Source organism: Hypanus sabinus, chromosome 10, assembly GCF_030144855.1.
Source record: "Hypanus sabinus isolate sHypSab1 chromosome 10, sHypSab1.hap1, whole genome shotgun sequence".
Taxonomy (NCBI): Eukaryota; Metazoa; Chordata; class Chondrichthyes; order Myliobatiformes; family Dasyatidae; genus Hypanus; species Hypanus sabinus.
The window spans coordinates 154,753,525-154,767,992 of record NC_082715.1 but is presented as its reverse complement, the minus strand read 5'-3'; positions in this window follow the sequence as shown (position 1 = coordinate 154,767,992).

Genomic DNA, 14,468 nt, shown 5'->3' with positions numbered 1-14,468 from the left:
TGGGTGGTGAAGGGGGTAGAGAATAGGACTGAACCCTGGATTAGAAGGGGGTAGAGAACAGGACTGAACCCTGGGGGTGAAGGGGGTAGAGAACAGGACTGAACCCTGGGAGTGAAGGGGGTAGAGAACAAGACTGAACCCTGGGGGTGAAGGGGGTAGAGAACAGGACTGAACCCTGGGGGTTAAGGGGGTAGAGAACAGGACTGAACCCTGGGGGTGAAGGTGGTAGAAAACAGGACTGAACCCTGGGGGTGAAGGTTGTAGAGAACAGGACTGAATCCTGGGGGTGAAGGGGGAAGAGAACAGGACTGAACCCTGGGGGTGAAGGGGAAAGAAAACAGGACTGAACCCTGGGGGTGAAGGGGGTAGAGAACAGGACTGAACCCTGTGCGTGAATGGGGTAGAGAACAGGACTGATCCCATGGGTTGAATGGGGTAGAGAACAGGACTGAACCTTCGGTGTGAAGGGGGTAGAGAAGAGAATACAATCCTGGGCAAGAAGGGGGCAGAGAACAGGACTGAACGCTGGGGGTGAAGGGGGTAGAGAATAGGACTGAACCCTGGGGGTGAAGGGGGTAGAGAACAGGACAGAACACAGGGGGTGAACGGGGTACATAACAGGCCTGAACCCTGGGGGTGAAGGGGGTAGAGAACAGGACTGATTCCTGGGGGTGACGGGGGTAGAGAACAGGACTGAACCTTCGGTGTGAAAGGGGTAGTGAACTGGACTGAACACTGGGGGTGAAGGGGGTAGAGAACAGGACTGATCCCTGGGGGTGAAGGGGGTAGAGAACAGGACTGATCCCTGGGGGTGAAGGGGGAAGAGAACAGGACTGAACCCTGGGGGTGAAGTGGGAAGAGAACAGGACTGAACCCTGTGCGTGAATGGGGTAGAGAACAGGACTGATCCCTGGGGTTGAAGGGGGCAGAGAACAGGACTGAACCCTCGGTGTGAAGGGGGTAGAGAAGAGAACACAATCCTGGGCAAGAAGGGGGCAGAGAACAGGACTGAACCCTGGGGGTGAAGGGGGTAGAGAATAGGACTGAACCCTGGGGGTGAAGGGGGCAGAGAATAGGACTGAACCCTGGATGAGAAGGGGTTAGAGAAGAGAACACAATCCTGGGCAAGAAGGGGGCAGAGAACGGGACTGAACCCTGGGGGTGAAGGGGGTAGAGAAGAGAACACAACCCTGGGTTGGAAGGGGGTAGTGAACAGGACTGAACCCTGAGGGTGAAGGGGGTAGAGAATAGAACACAACCTTGGGGGTGAAGGGGGTAGAGAAAAAGACTGAACCCTGGGTGTGAATGGGGCAGAGAACAGGACTGAACCCTGGGGGTGAAGGGGTAGAGAAGAGAACACAATCCTGGGCGACAAGGGGGTAGAGAACAGGACTGAAACCGGGGGGGGGGGGTGAAGGGGGTACAGAACAGGACTGAACCCTGGGGGTGAAGGGGGTAGAGAACAGGACTGATCCCTGGGGGTGAAGGGGGTAGAGAAGAGAACACAATCCTCGGCAAGAAGGGGGTAGAGAACAGGACTGAACCCCGGGGGTGAAGGGGGTAGAGAATAGGACTGACCCCTGGGGGTGAGAAGGGGGTAGAGAACAGGACTGAACACTGGGGGTGAACGGGGTACATAACAGGACTGAACCCTGGGGGTGAAGGTGGTAGAGAACAGGACTGAACCCTGTGCGTGAATGCAGTAGAGAACAGGACTGATCCCTGTGGGTGAAGGGGGTAGAGAACAGGACTGATCCCTGGGGTTGAAGGGGGTAGAGAACAGGACTGAACACTGGGAGTTAAGGGGGTAGAGAAGAGAACACAACCCTGGGTGAGAAGGGGGTAGGGAACAGGTCTGAATCCTGGGGTTGAATGGAGTAGAGAACAGGACTGAACCCTGGGTGGTGAAGGGGGTAGAGAATAGGACTGAACCCTGGATTAGAAGGGGGTAGAGAACAGGACTGAACCCTGGGGGTGAAGGGGGTAGAGAACAGGACTGAACCCTGGGAGTGAAGGGGGTAGAGAACAGGACTGAACCCTGGGGGTGAAGGGGGTAGAGAGCAGGACAGAACTCTGGGGGTGAAGGGGGAAGAGAACAGGACTCAGCCCTGGGGGTGAAAGGGGTAGAGAACAGGACTGAACCCTGGGGTGAAGTGGGTAGAGAATAGGACTGAACCCTGGGTGAGAAGGGGGCAGAGAACAGGACTGAACGCTGGGGGTGAAGGGGGTAGAAAACAGGACTGAACCCCTGGGTGAAGGGGGTAGTGAACTGGACTGACACTAGGGGTGAACGGGGTACATAACAGGACTGAACCCTGGGGGTGAAGGGGGTAGAGAACATGACTGATTCCTGGGGGTGAAGGGGGTAGAGAACAGGACTGATCCCTGGGGTTGAAGGGGGTAGAGAACAGTACTGAACCCTCGGTGTGAATGGGGTAGAGAACAAGACTGAACACTGGGGGTGAATGTGGTACATAACAGGACTGAACCCTGGGGGTGAAGGGGGTAGAGAACAGGACTGAACCCTGTGCGTGAATGCGGTAGAGAACAGGACTGATCCCTAGGGATGAAGGGGGTAGAGAACAGGACTGATCCCTGGGGTTGAAGGGGGTAGAGAACAGGACTGAACCCTCGGTGTGAAGGGGGTAGAGAAGAGAACACAATCCTGGGCAAGAAGGGGGCAGAGAACAGGACTGAACCCTGGGCAAGAAGGGGGCAGAGAACAGGACTGAACCCTGGGGTGAAGGGGCTAGAGAATAGGTCTGAACCCTGGGGGTGAAGGGGGAAGAGAACAGGACTGAACCCTGTGCGTGTATGGGGTAGAGAACAGGACTGATCCCTGGGGTTGAAGGGGGTAGAGAACAGGACTGAACCCTCGGTGTGAAGGGGGTAGAGAAGAGAACACAATCCTGGGCAAGAAGGGGGCAGAGAACAGGACTGAACGCTGGGGGTGAAGGGGGTAGAGAATAGGACTGAAGCCAGGGTGAGAAGGTGGTAGAGAACAGGACTGAACACTGGGGGTGAAGGGGGTAGAGAACAGGACTGAACACTGGGGGAGAACGGGGTACATAACAGGCCTGAACCCTGGGGGTGAATGGGGTAGAGAACAGGACTGATTCCTGGGGGTGAAGGGGGTAGAGAACAGGACTGATTCCTGGGGGTGAAGGGGGTAGAGAACAGGACTGATCCCTGGGGGTGAAGGGGGTAGAGAACAGGACTGATCCCTGGGGTTGAAGGGTGTAGAGAACAGTACTGAACCCTGGGGGTGAATGGGGTACATAACAGGACTGAACCCTGGGGGTGAAGGGGGTAGAGAACAGGACTGATCCCTGGGGGTGAAGGGGGTAGAGAATAGGACTGAACCCTGGGGGTGAAGGGGGTAGAGAACAGGACAGAACACAGGGGGTGAACGGGGTACATAACAGGCCTGAACCCTGGGGGTGAAGGGGGTAGAGAACAGGACTGATTCCTGGGGGTGACGGGGGTAGAGAACAGGACTGAACCTTCGGTGTGAAAGGGGTAGTGAACTGGACTGAACACTGGGGGTGAAGGGGGTAGAGAACAGGACTGATCCCTGGGGGTGAAGGGGGTAGAGAACAGGACTGATCCCTGGGGGTGAAGGGGGAAGAGAACAGGACTGAACCCTGGGGGTGAAGTGGGAAGAGAACAGGACTGAACCCTGTGCGTGAATGGGGTAGAGAACAGGACTGATCCCTGGGGTTGAAGGGGGCAGAGAACAGGACTGAACCCTCGGTGTGAAGGGGGTAGAGAAGAGAACACAATCCTGGGCAAGAAGGGGGCAGAGAACAGGACTGAACCCTGGGGGTGAAGGGGGTAGAGAATAGGACTGAACCCTGGGGGTGAAGGGGGCAGAGAATAGGACTGAACCCTGGATGAGAAGGGGTTAGAGAAGAGAACACAATCCTGGGCAAGAAGGGGGCAGAGAACGGGACTGAACCCTGGGGGTGAAGGGGGTAGAGAAGAGAACACAACCCTGGGTTGGAAGGGGGTAGTGAACAGGACTGAACCCTGAGGGTGAAGGGGGTAGAGAATAGAACACAACCTTGGGGGTGAAGGGGGTAGAGAAAAAGACTGAACCCTGGGTGTGAATGGGGCAGAGAACAGGACTGAACCCTGGGGGTGAAGGGGTAGAGAAGAGAACACAATCCTGGGCGACAAGGGGGTAGAGAACAGGACTGAAACCGGGGGGGGGGGGGTGAAGGGGGTACAGAACAGGACTGAACCCTGGGGGTGAAGGGGGTAGAGAACAGGACTGATCCCTGGGGGTGAAGGGGGTAGAGAAGAGAACACAATCCTCGGCAAGAAGGGGGTAGAGAACAGGACTGAACCCCGGGGGTGAAGGGGGTAGAGAATAGGACTGACCCCTGGGGGTGAGAAGGGGGTAGAGAACAGGACTGAACACTGGGGGTGAACGGGGTACATAACAGGACTGAACCCTGGGGGTGAAGGTGGTAGAGAACAGGACTGAACCCTGTGCGTGAATGCAGTAGAGAACAGGACTGATCCCTGTGGGTGAAGGGGGTAGAGAACAGGACTGATCCCTGGGGTTGAAGGGGGTAGAGAACAGGACTGAACCCTGGGGGTGAAGGGGGTAGAGAAGAGAACACAACCCTGGGTGAGAAGGGGGTAGGGAACAGGTCTGAATCCTGGGGTTGAATGGAGTAGAGAACAGGACTGAACCCTGGGTGGTGAAGGGGGTAGAGAATAGGACTGAACCCTGGATTAGAAGGGGGTAGAGAACAGGACTGAACCCTGGGGGTGAAGGGGGTAGAGAACAGGACTGAACCCTGGGAGTGAAGGGGGTAGAGAACAGGACTGAACCCTGGGGGTGAAGGGGGTAGAGAGCAGGACAGAACTCTGGGGGTGAAGGGGGAAGAGAACAGGACTCAGCCCTGGGGGTGAAAGGGGTAGAGAACAGGACTGAACCCTGGGGTGAAGTGGGTAGAGAATAGGACTGAACCCTGGGTGAGAAGGGGGCAGAGAACAGGACTGAACGCTGGGGGTGAAGGGGGTAGAAAACAGGACTGAACCCCTGGGTGAAGGGGGTAGTGAACTGGACTGACACTAGGGGTGAACGGGGTACATAACAGGACTGAACCCTGGGGGTGAAGGGGGTAGAGAACATGACTGATTCCTGGGGGTGAAGGGGGTAGAGAACAGGACTGATCCCTGGGGTTGAAGGGGGTAGAGAACAGTACTGAACCCTCGGTGTGAATGGGGTAGAGAACAAGACTGAACACTGGGGGTGAATGTGGTACATAACAGGACTGAACCCTGGGGGTGAAGGGGGTAGAGAACAGGACTGAACCCTGTGCGTGAATGCGGTAGAGAACAGGACTGATCCCTAGGGATGAAGGGGGTAGAGAACAGGACTGATCCCTGGGGTTGAAGGGGGTAGAGAACAGGACTGAACCCTCGGTGTGAAGGGGGTAGAGAAGAGAACACAATCCTGGGCAAGAAGGGGGCAGAGAACAGGACTGAACCCTGGGCAAGAAGGGGGCAGAGAACAGGACTGAACCCTGGGGTGAAGGGGCTAGAGAATAGGTCTGAACCCTGGGGGTGAAGGGGGAAGAGAACAGGACTGAACCCTGTGCGTGTATGGGGTAGAGAACAGGACTGATCCCTGGGGTTGAAGGGGGTAGAGAACAGGACTGAACCCTCGGTGTGAAGGGGGTAGAGAAGAGAACACAATCCTGGGCAAGAAGGGGGCAGAGAACAGGACTGAACGCTGGGGGTGAAGGGGGTAGAGAATAGGACTGAAGCCAGGGTGAGAAGGTGGTAGAGAACAGGACTGAACACTGGGGGTGAAGGGGGTAGAGAACAGGACTGAACACTGGGGGAGAACGGGGTACATAACAGGCCTGAACCCTGGGGGTGAATGGGGTAGAGAACAGGACTGATTCCTGGGGGTGAAGGGGGTAGAGAACAGGACTGATTCCTGGGGGTGAAGGGGGTAGAGAACAGGACTGATCCCTGGGGGTGAAGGGGGTAGAGAACAGGACTGATCCCTGGGGTTGAAGGGTGTAGAGAACAGTACTGAACCCTGGGGGTGAATGGGGTACATAACAGGACTGAACCCTGGGGGTGAAGGGGGTAGAGAACAGGACTGATCCCTGGGGGTGAAGGGGGTAGAGAATAGGACTGAACCCTGGATGAGAAGGGGGTAGAGAAGAGAACACAATCCTCGGCAAGAAGGGGGCAGAGAACAGGACTGAACCCTGGGGTGAAGGGGGTAGAGAATAGGACTGAACACTGGGTGTGATGGGGGTAGAGAACAGGACTGAATCCTGGGGGTGAAGGGGGTACAGAACAGGACTGAACCCTGGGGGTGAAGGGGCTAGGGACAGGACTGAACCCTGGGTGTGAAGGGGGTAGAGAACAGGACTGAACCCTGGGGGTGAAGGGGCTAGGGACAGGAGTGAACCCTGTGCGTGAATGCGGTAGAGAACAGGACTGATCCCTGGGGGTGAAGGGGGTAGAGAACAGGACTGATCCCTGGGGTTGAAGGGTGTAGAGAACAGTACTGAACCCTGGGGGTGAATGGGGTACATAACAGGACTGAACCCTGGGGGTGAAGGGGGTAGAGAACAGGACTGATCCCTGGGGGTGAAGGGGGTAGAGAATAGGACTGAACCCTGGATGAGAAGAGGGTAGAGAAGAGAACACAATCCTGGGCAAGAAGGGGGCAGAGAACAGGACTGAACCCTGGGGTGAAGGGGGTAGAGAATAGGACTGAACACTGGGTGTGATGGGGGTAGAGAACAGGACTGAATCCTGGGGGTGAAGGGGGTACAGAACAGGACTGAACCCTGGGGGTGAAGGGCCTAGGGACAGGACTGAACCCTGGGTGTGAAGTGGGTAGAGAACAGGACTGAACCCTGGGGGTGAAGGGGCTAGGGACAGGAGTGAACCCTGTGCGTGAATGCGGTAGAGAACAGGACTGATCCCTGGGGGTGAAGGGGGTAGAGAACAGGACTGAACCCTGGGTGAGAAGGGGGTAGAGAAGAGAACATAATCCTGGGCAAGAAGGGGGCAGAGAACGGGACTGAAACCCGGGGGTGAAGGGGGTAGAGAATAGGACTGAACCCTGGGGGTGAAGGGGGTAGAGAACAGGACTGAACCCTGGGGTGAAGGGGGTAGAGAACTGGACTGAACACTGGGGGTGAAGGGGGTAGAGAACAGGACTGAACACTGGGGGTGAAGAGGGTAGATAACAGGACTGAACCCTGGGGGTGATGGGGGTAGAGAAGAGAACACAACCCTGGGCTTGATAGGGGTAGAGAACAGGACTGAACCCTGGGGGTGAATGGGGTAGAGAACAGGACTGAACCCTGGGCTTGATAGGGGTAGAGAACAGGACTGAACCCTGGGGGTGAAGGGGGTAGAGAACAGGACTGAACCCTGGGGTGAAGGGGGTAGAGAACAGGACTGAACACTGGTGGTGAAAAGGGGTAGAGAAGAGGACTGAACACTGGGTGAGAAGGGGGTAGAGGACAGGACTGAACCCTGGGGGTGAAGGGAGTAGAGAACAGGACTGAACCCTGGGGTGAAGGGGGTAGTGAACTGGACTGAACACTGGTGGTGAAAAGGGGTAGAGAACAGGACTGAACACTGGGGGTGAAGGGGGTAGAGAAGAGAACACAACCCTGGGCTTGATAGGGGTAGAGAACAGGACTGAACCCTGGGGGTGAAGGGGGTAGAGAATAGGACTGAATCCTGGGTGAGAAGGGGGTAGAGAACAGGACTGAATCCTGGGGGTGAAGGGGGTAGAGAACAGGACTGAATCCTGGGGGTGAAGGGGGAAGAGAACAGGACTGAACCCTGGGGGTGAAGGGGGAAGAGAACAGGACTGAACCCTGGGGGTGAAGGGGGTAGAGAACAGGACTGATCCCAGGGGTTGAAGGGGGTAGAGAAGAGAACACAATCCTGGGCAAGAAGGGGGCAGAGAACAGGACTGAACCCTGGGGGTGAAGGGGGTAGAGAACAGGACTGAATCCTGGGGGTGAAGGGGGAAGAGAACAGGACTGAACCCTGGGGGTGAAGGGGGAAGAGAACAGGACTGAACCCTGGGGGTGAAGGGGGCAGAGAACAGGACTGAATGCTGGGGGTGAAGGGGGTAGAGAATAGGACTGAACCCTGGGTGAGAAGGGGGTAGAGAACAGGACTGAACCCTGGGGTGAAGGGGGTAGAGAACTGGACTGAACACTGGGGATGAAGGGGGTAGAGAACAGGACTGAACACTGGGGGTGAACGGGGTACATAACAGGCCTGAACCCTGGGGGTGAAGGGGGTAGAGAACAGGATTGATTCCTGGGGGTGAAGGGGGTAGAGAACAGGACTGATCCCTGGGGGTGAACGGGGTAGAGAACAGGACTGAACCCTGGGTGTGAAGGGGGTAGAGAAGAGAACACAATCCTGGGCAAGAAGGGGGCAGAGAACAGGACTGAACCCTGGGGGTGAAGGGGGCAGAGAACGGGACTGAACCCTGGGGTGAAGGGGGTAGAGAACAGGACTGAACCCTGGGGTGAAGGGGGTAGAGAACAGGACTGAACACTGGGGTGAAGGGGGTAGAGAACTGGACTGAACACTGGGGGTGAATGGGGTAGAGAACAGGACTGAACCCTGGGGGTGAAGGGGGTAGAGAATAGTACTGAACCCTGGTTGAGAAGGGGGTAGAGAATAGGACTGAACCCTGGGGTGAAGGGGGTAGAGAACAGGACTGAACCCTGGGGTGAAGGGGGTAGAGAACTGGACTGAACACTGGGGGTGAAGAGGGTAGATAACAGGACTGAACCCTGGGGGTGATGGAGGTAGAGAAGAGAACACAACCCTGGGCTTGATAGGGGTAGAGAACAGGACTGAACACTGGGTGAGAAGGGGGTAGAGAACTGGCCTGAACCCTGGGGTGAAGGGGGTAGAGAACAGGACTGAACACTGGGGTGAAGGGGGTAGAGAACTGGACTGAACACTGGGGGTGAATGGGGTAGAGAACAGGACTGAACCCTGGGGGTGAAGGGGGTAGAGAATAGTACTGAACCCTGGGTGAGAAGGGGGTAGAGAATAGGACTGAACCCTGGGGTGAAGGGGGTAGAGAACAGGACTGAACCCTGGGGTGAAGGTGGTAGAGAACAGGACTGAACACTGGGGGTGAAGAGGGTAGATAACAGGACTGAACCCTGGGGGTGATGGAGGTAGAGAAGAGAACACAACCCTGGGCTTGATAGGGGTAGAGAACAGGACTGAACACTGGGTGAGAAGGGGGTAGAGAACTGGCCTGAACCCTGGGGGTGAAGGGCGTAGAGAACAGGACTGAACCCTGGGCAAGAAGGGGGTAGAGAATAGGACTGAACCCTGGGGTGAAGGGGGTAGGGAAGGGAACACAACACTGTCTGAGAAGTGGGTAGAGAACAGGACTGAACAATGAGGGTGAAGGGGGCAGAGAATAGGACTGAACACTGGGAGTTAAGGGGGTAGAGAAGAGAACACAACCCTGGGTGAGAAGGGGGTAGAGAACAGGACTGAACCCTGGGTGGTGAAGGGGGTAGAGAATAGGACTGAACCCTGGATTAGAAGGGGGTAGAGAACAGGACTGAACCCTGGGGGTGAAGGGGGTAGAGAACAGGACTGAACCCTGGGTGTGAAGAGGGTAGATAACAGGACTGAACCCTGGGGGTGATGGGGGTAGAGAAGAGAACACAACCCTGGGCTTGATAGGGGTAGAGAACAGGACTGAACCCTGGGGGTGAATGGGGTAGAGAACAGGACTGAACCCTGGGCTTGATAGGGGTAGAGAACAGGACTGAACCCTGGGGGTGAATGGGGTAGAGAACAGGACTGAACACTGGGTGAGAAGGGGGTAGAGGACAGGACTGAACCCTGGGGTGAAGGGAGTAGAGAACAGGACTGAATCCTGGGGGTGAGAAGGGGGTAGAGAATAGGACTGAACCCCGGGGGTGAAGGGGGTAGAGAATAGGACTGACCCCTGGGGGTGAGAAGGGGGTAGAGAACAGGACTGACCCCTGGGGGTGAGAAGGGGGTAGAGAATAGGACTGATCCCTGGGGGTGAAGGTGGTAGAGAAGAGAACACAGCCCTGGGCAAAAAGGGGGTAGAGAACACGATTAATCTCTGGGGGTGAAGGGGGTAGAGAACAGCACTGAACCCTGTGGGTGAAGGGGGCAGAGAACCGGACTGAACCCTGGGAGTGAAGGGGGTAGAGAACAGGACTGAGCACTGGGGGTGAAAGGGGTAGAGAACAGGACTGAACCCTGGGGGTGAAGGGGGTAGAGAACAGGACTGAACACTGGGGGTGAAGGGGGCAGAGAACCGGACTGAACCCTGGGAGTGAAGGGGGTAGAGAACAGGACTGAGCACTGGGGGTGAAAGGGGTAGAGAACAGGACTGAACCCTGGGGGTGAAGGGGGTAGAGAACAGGACTGAACACTGGGGGTGAAGGGGGTAGAGAACAGGACTGAACCCTGGGGGTGAAGGGGGTAGAGAACAGGACTGAACCCTGGGTGAGAAGGGAGTAGAGAACAGGACTGAACCCTGGGGGTGAAGGGGGTAGAGAACGGGACTGAACCCTGGGTGAGAAGGGGGTAGAGAACAGGACTGAACCCTGGGGGTGAAGGGGGTAGAGAACAGGACTGAACCCTGGGGGTGAAGTGAGTAGAGAACAGTACTGAACACTGGAGCTGAAGGGGGTAGAGAACAGGACTGAACCCTGGGGTTGAAGTGGGTAGAGAACAGGACAGAACCCTGGGGGTGAAGGGGGTAGAGAACAGGACTGAACCCTGGGGGTGAAGTGAGTAGAGAACAGTACTGAACACTGGAGCTGAAGGGGGTAGAGAACAGGACTGAACCCTGGGGTTGAAGTGGGTAGAGAACAGGACAGAACCCTGGGGGTGAAGGGGGTAGAGAACAGGACTGAACCCTGGGGGTGAAGTGAGTAGAGAACAGTACTGAACACTGGAGCTGAAGGGGGTAGAGAACAGGACTGAACCCTGGGGTTGAAGTGGGTAGAGAACAGGACAGAACCCTGGGGGTGAAGGGGGTAGAGAACAGGACAGAACCCTGGGGGTGAAGGGGGTACATAACGGGACTGAACCCTGGGGGTGAACGGGGTAGAGAACAGGACTGAACCCTGGGGTTGAAGTGGGTAGAGAACAGGACAGAACCCTGGGGGTGAAGGGGGTACATAACGGGACTGAACCCTGGGGGTGAACGGGGTAGAGAACAGGACTGAACCCTGGGGCTGAAGGGGGTAGAGAACAGGAGTGAACCCTGGGGGTGATGGGGGTAGAGAACAGGACTGAACCCTGGGGCTGAAGGGGGTAGAGAAGAGAACACAACCCTGGGGGTGGGGGGCACCGGTGCTGTATCAGTACTGAATTGAATTCTAACAAATCGGTTTAAACTGACAGTCAGGAATGTCAGATAAAGGCGGGCAAAAGCTTTCCTCCATCAGCACTGGTGCATGACCAGACTCTGCACTTTGCCCCTGTTCCACTCCGTTTATACTCCACCTTGAAGCTAACCAGAGCTCCACTGCCATATTTAATTTTGCTGACAACACCACTGTCGTCGGCCGAATCAAAGGTGCTGGTGAATCAGCATAGAGGAGGCAGATTGGAAATCTGGTTGCGTGACATCTCACTCAATGTCAGCAAGATCACCGAGCTGATTATTGACCCGAAGGTCCAGGAGCTAGTCCTCATCGGAGGATCAGAGGCAGAGGGTTAGAAACTTTCAATTTATCACCATTATCTTTTCAGATGATCTGTCCTGGGTCCAGCATGAAGGGTCATTACAAAGAAAGCAGGACAACTTTCTTAGAAGTTTACAAAGATTTGGCATTATATTTAAAACTTTGACATACTTCTACAGATGGTGGAGGGTATACTGACAGGTTGCATCATGACCTGGTATGGAAGCACCAATGCCCTGGAATGGAAAAGCCAGCAAAATGTAGTGGATTTGGTTCAGTATGTCACGGGTAAAGGCCTCCCTTCCACTGAACACATCTATGTGGCACACTGTTGCAGAAAGACAGTCTCCAGCATCAGGGATAGCCACCATCCAGGCCCTTCTCCCTTCTCAATGTTGCCATCAGCAGCCGCAGCATCACCCCTTGGGTTCCTGAACTTCACACACCCCATCGCCGAACTGCTCCCACGACCTGTGGACTCTTCATCTCCTGTTTTTGATATTTACTTCGATATTTTTTGCATTTCCATAGTTTGTTTCCTTTTGCATGTTGGTTTGCCATTTTCCCATTGATTCACGGTCAAGCCGAGGTTTAGTCGTCACATATAATAGCACATGTAAGGGAGCAAGAAGATACAAGATAGCAATAACAATATACAGTCACTCAGAAATACTGTCAGTCCAAGCCCGGAGTGCATGAATGTTGTAGCAGTCTGCTGAGCGAACACTGGGGCAGCACTGACTCCAGCCTGAGGCCGAGTCACACCACCTCCGGGGATGGGCACCGACTTCGACAACTTCACCCTGGGCAGCTGCAGCTGTAGGCCTACGCCACATTACGTCACATGCAGCTTACCTGCGTTCTGCCCCGGCGGTTCACCAGTGAACGAATGGACCAGACTGGCAGCTTCCCTGCGTTCTGCCCCTGCGGTTCACCACTGAACGAATGGACCGGACTGGCAGCTTCCCTGCGTTCTGCCCCCGCGGGTCACCACTGAACGAATGGTCTGGACTGGCAGCTTCCCTGCGTTCTGCCCCCGGGGTTCACCGGTGAACGAATGGACCGGACTGGCAGCTTCCCTGCGTTCTGCCCCCGGGGTTCACCACTGAACGAATGGACCGGACTGGCAGCTTCCCTGCGTTCTGCCCCCGGGGTTCACCAATGAACGAATGGACCGGACAAGTTGCTTCCCTGCGTTCTGCCCCCGCGGGTCACCACTGAACGAATGGACTGGACTGGCAGCTTCCCTGCGTTCTGCCCCCGGCGGTTCACCACTGAACGAATGGACCGGACTGGCAGCTTCCCTGCGTTCTGCCCCCGGGGTTCACCAGTGAACGAATGGACCAGACTGGCAGCTTCCCTGCGTTCTGCCCCCGGGGTTCACCACTGAACGAATGGACCGGACTGGCAGCTTCCCTGCGTTCTGCCCCCGCGGGTCACCACTGAACGAATGGTCTGGACTGGCAGCTTCCCTGCGTTCTGCCCCCGGGGTTCACCGGTGAACGAATGGACCGGACTGGCAGCTTCCCTGCGTTCTGCCCCCGGGGTTCACCACTGAACGAATGGACCGGACTGGCAGCTTCCCTGCGTTCTGCCCCCGGGGTTCACCAATGAACGAATGGACCGGACAAGTTGCTTCCCTGCGTTCTGCCCCCACGGGTCACCACTGAACGAATGGACCGGACTGGCAGCTTCCCTGCGTTCTGCCCCCGGGGTTCACCACTGAACGAATGGACCGGACTGGCAGCTTTCCTGCGTTCTGCCCCCGGGGTTCACCAATGAACGAATGGACCGGACTGGCAGCTTCCCTGCGTTCTGCCCCCGGGGTTCACCAATGAACGAATGGACCGGACTGGCAGCTTCCCTGCGTTCTGCCCCCGGGGTTCACCACTGAACGAATGGACCGGACTGGCAGCTTCCCTGCGTTCTGCCCCCGGGGTTCACCAATGAACGAATGGACTGGACAAGTTGCTTCCCTGCGTTCTGCCCCTGGGGTTCACCAATGAACGAATGGACCGGACTGGCAGCTTCCCTGCGTTCTGCCCCCGCGGGTCACCACTGAACGAATGGACCGGACTGGCAGCTTACCTGCGTTCTGCCCCCGGGGTTCACCAATGAACGAATGGACCGGAATGGCAGCTTCCCTGCGTTCTGCCCCCGGGGTTCACCAGTAAAAGAATGGACCGGACTGGCAGCTTCCCTGCGTTCTGCCCCCGGGGTTCACCAGTGAAAGAATGGACCGGACTGGCAGCTTCCCTGCGTTCTGCCCCCGAAGTTCACCACTGAACGAATGGACCGGACTGGCAGCTTCCCTGCGTTCTGCCCCCGCGGGTCACCACTGAACGAATGGACTGGACTGGCAGCTTCCCTGCGTTCTGCCCCCGGCGGTTCACCACTGAACGAATGGACCGGACTTGCAGCTTCCCTGCGTTCTGCCCCCGCGGGTCACCACTGAACGAATGGACTGGACTGGCAGCTTCCCTGCGTTCTGCCCCCGGGGTTCACCACTGAACGAATGGACCGGACTGGCAGCTTCCCTGCGTTCTGCCCCCGCGGGTCACCACTGAACGAATGGACCGGACTGGCAGCTTCCCTGCGTTCTGCCCCTGGGGTTCACCAATGAACGAATGGACCGGACTGGCAGCTTCCCTGCGTTCTGCCCCTGGGGTTCACCAATGAACGAATGGACCGGACAAGTTGCTTCCCTGCGTTCTGCCCCCGGGGTTCACCAATGAACGAATG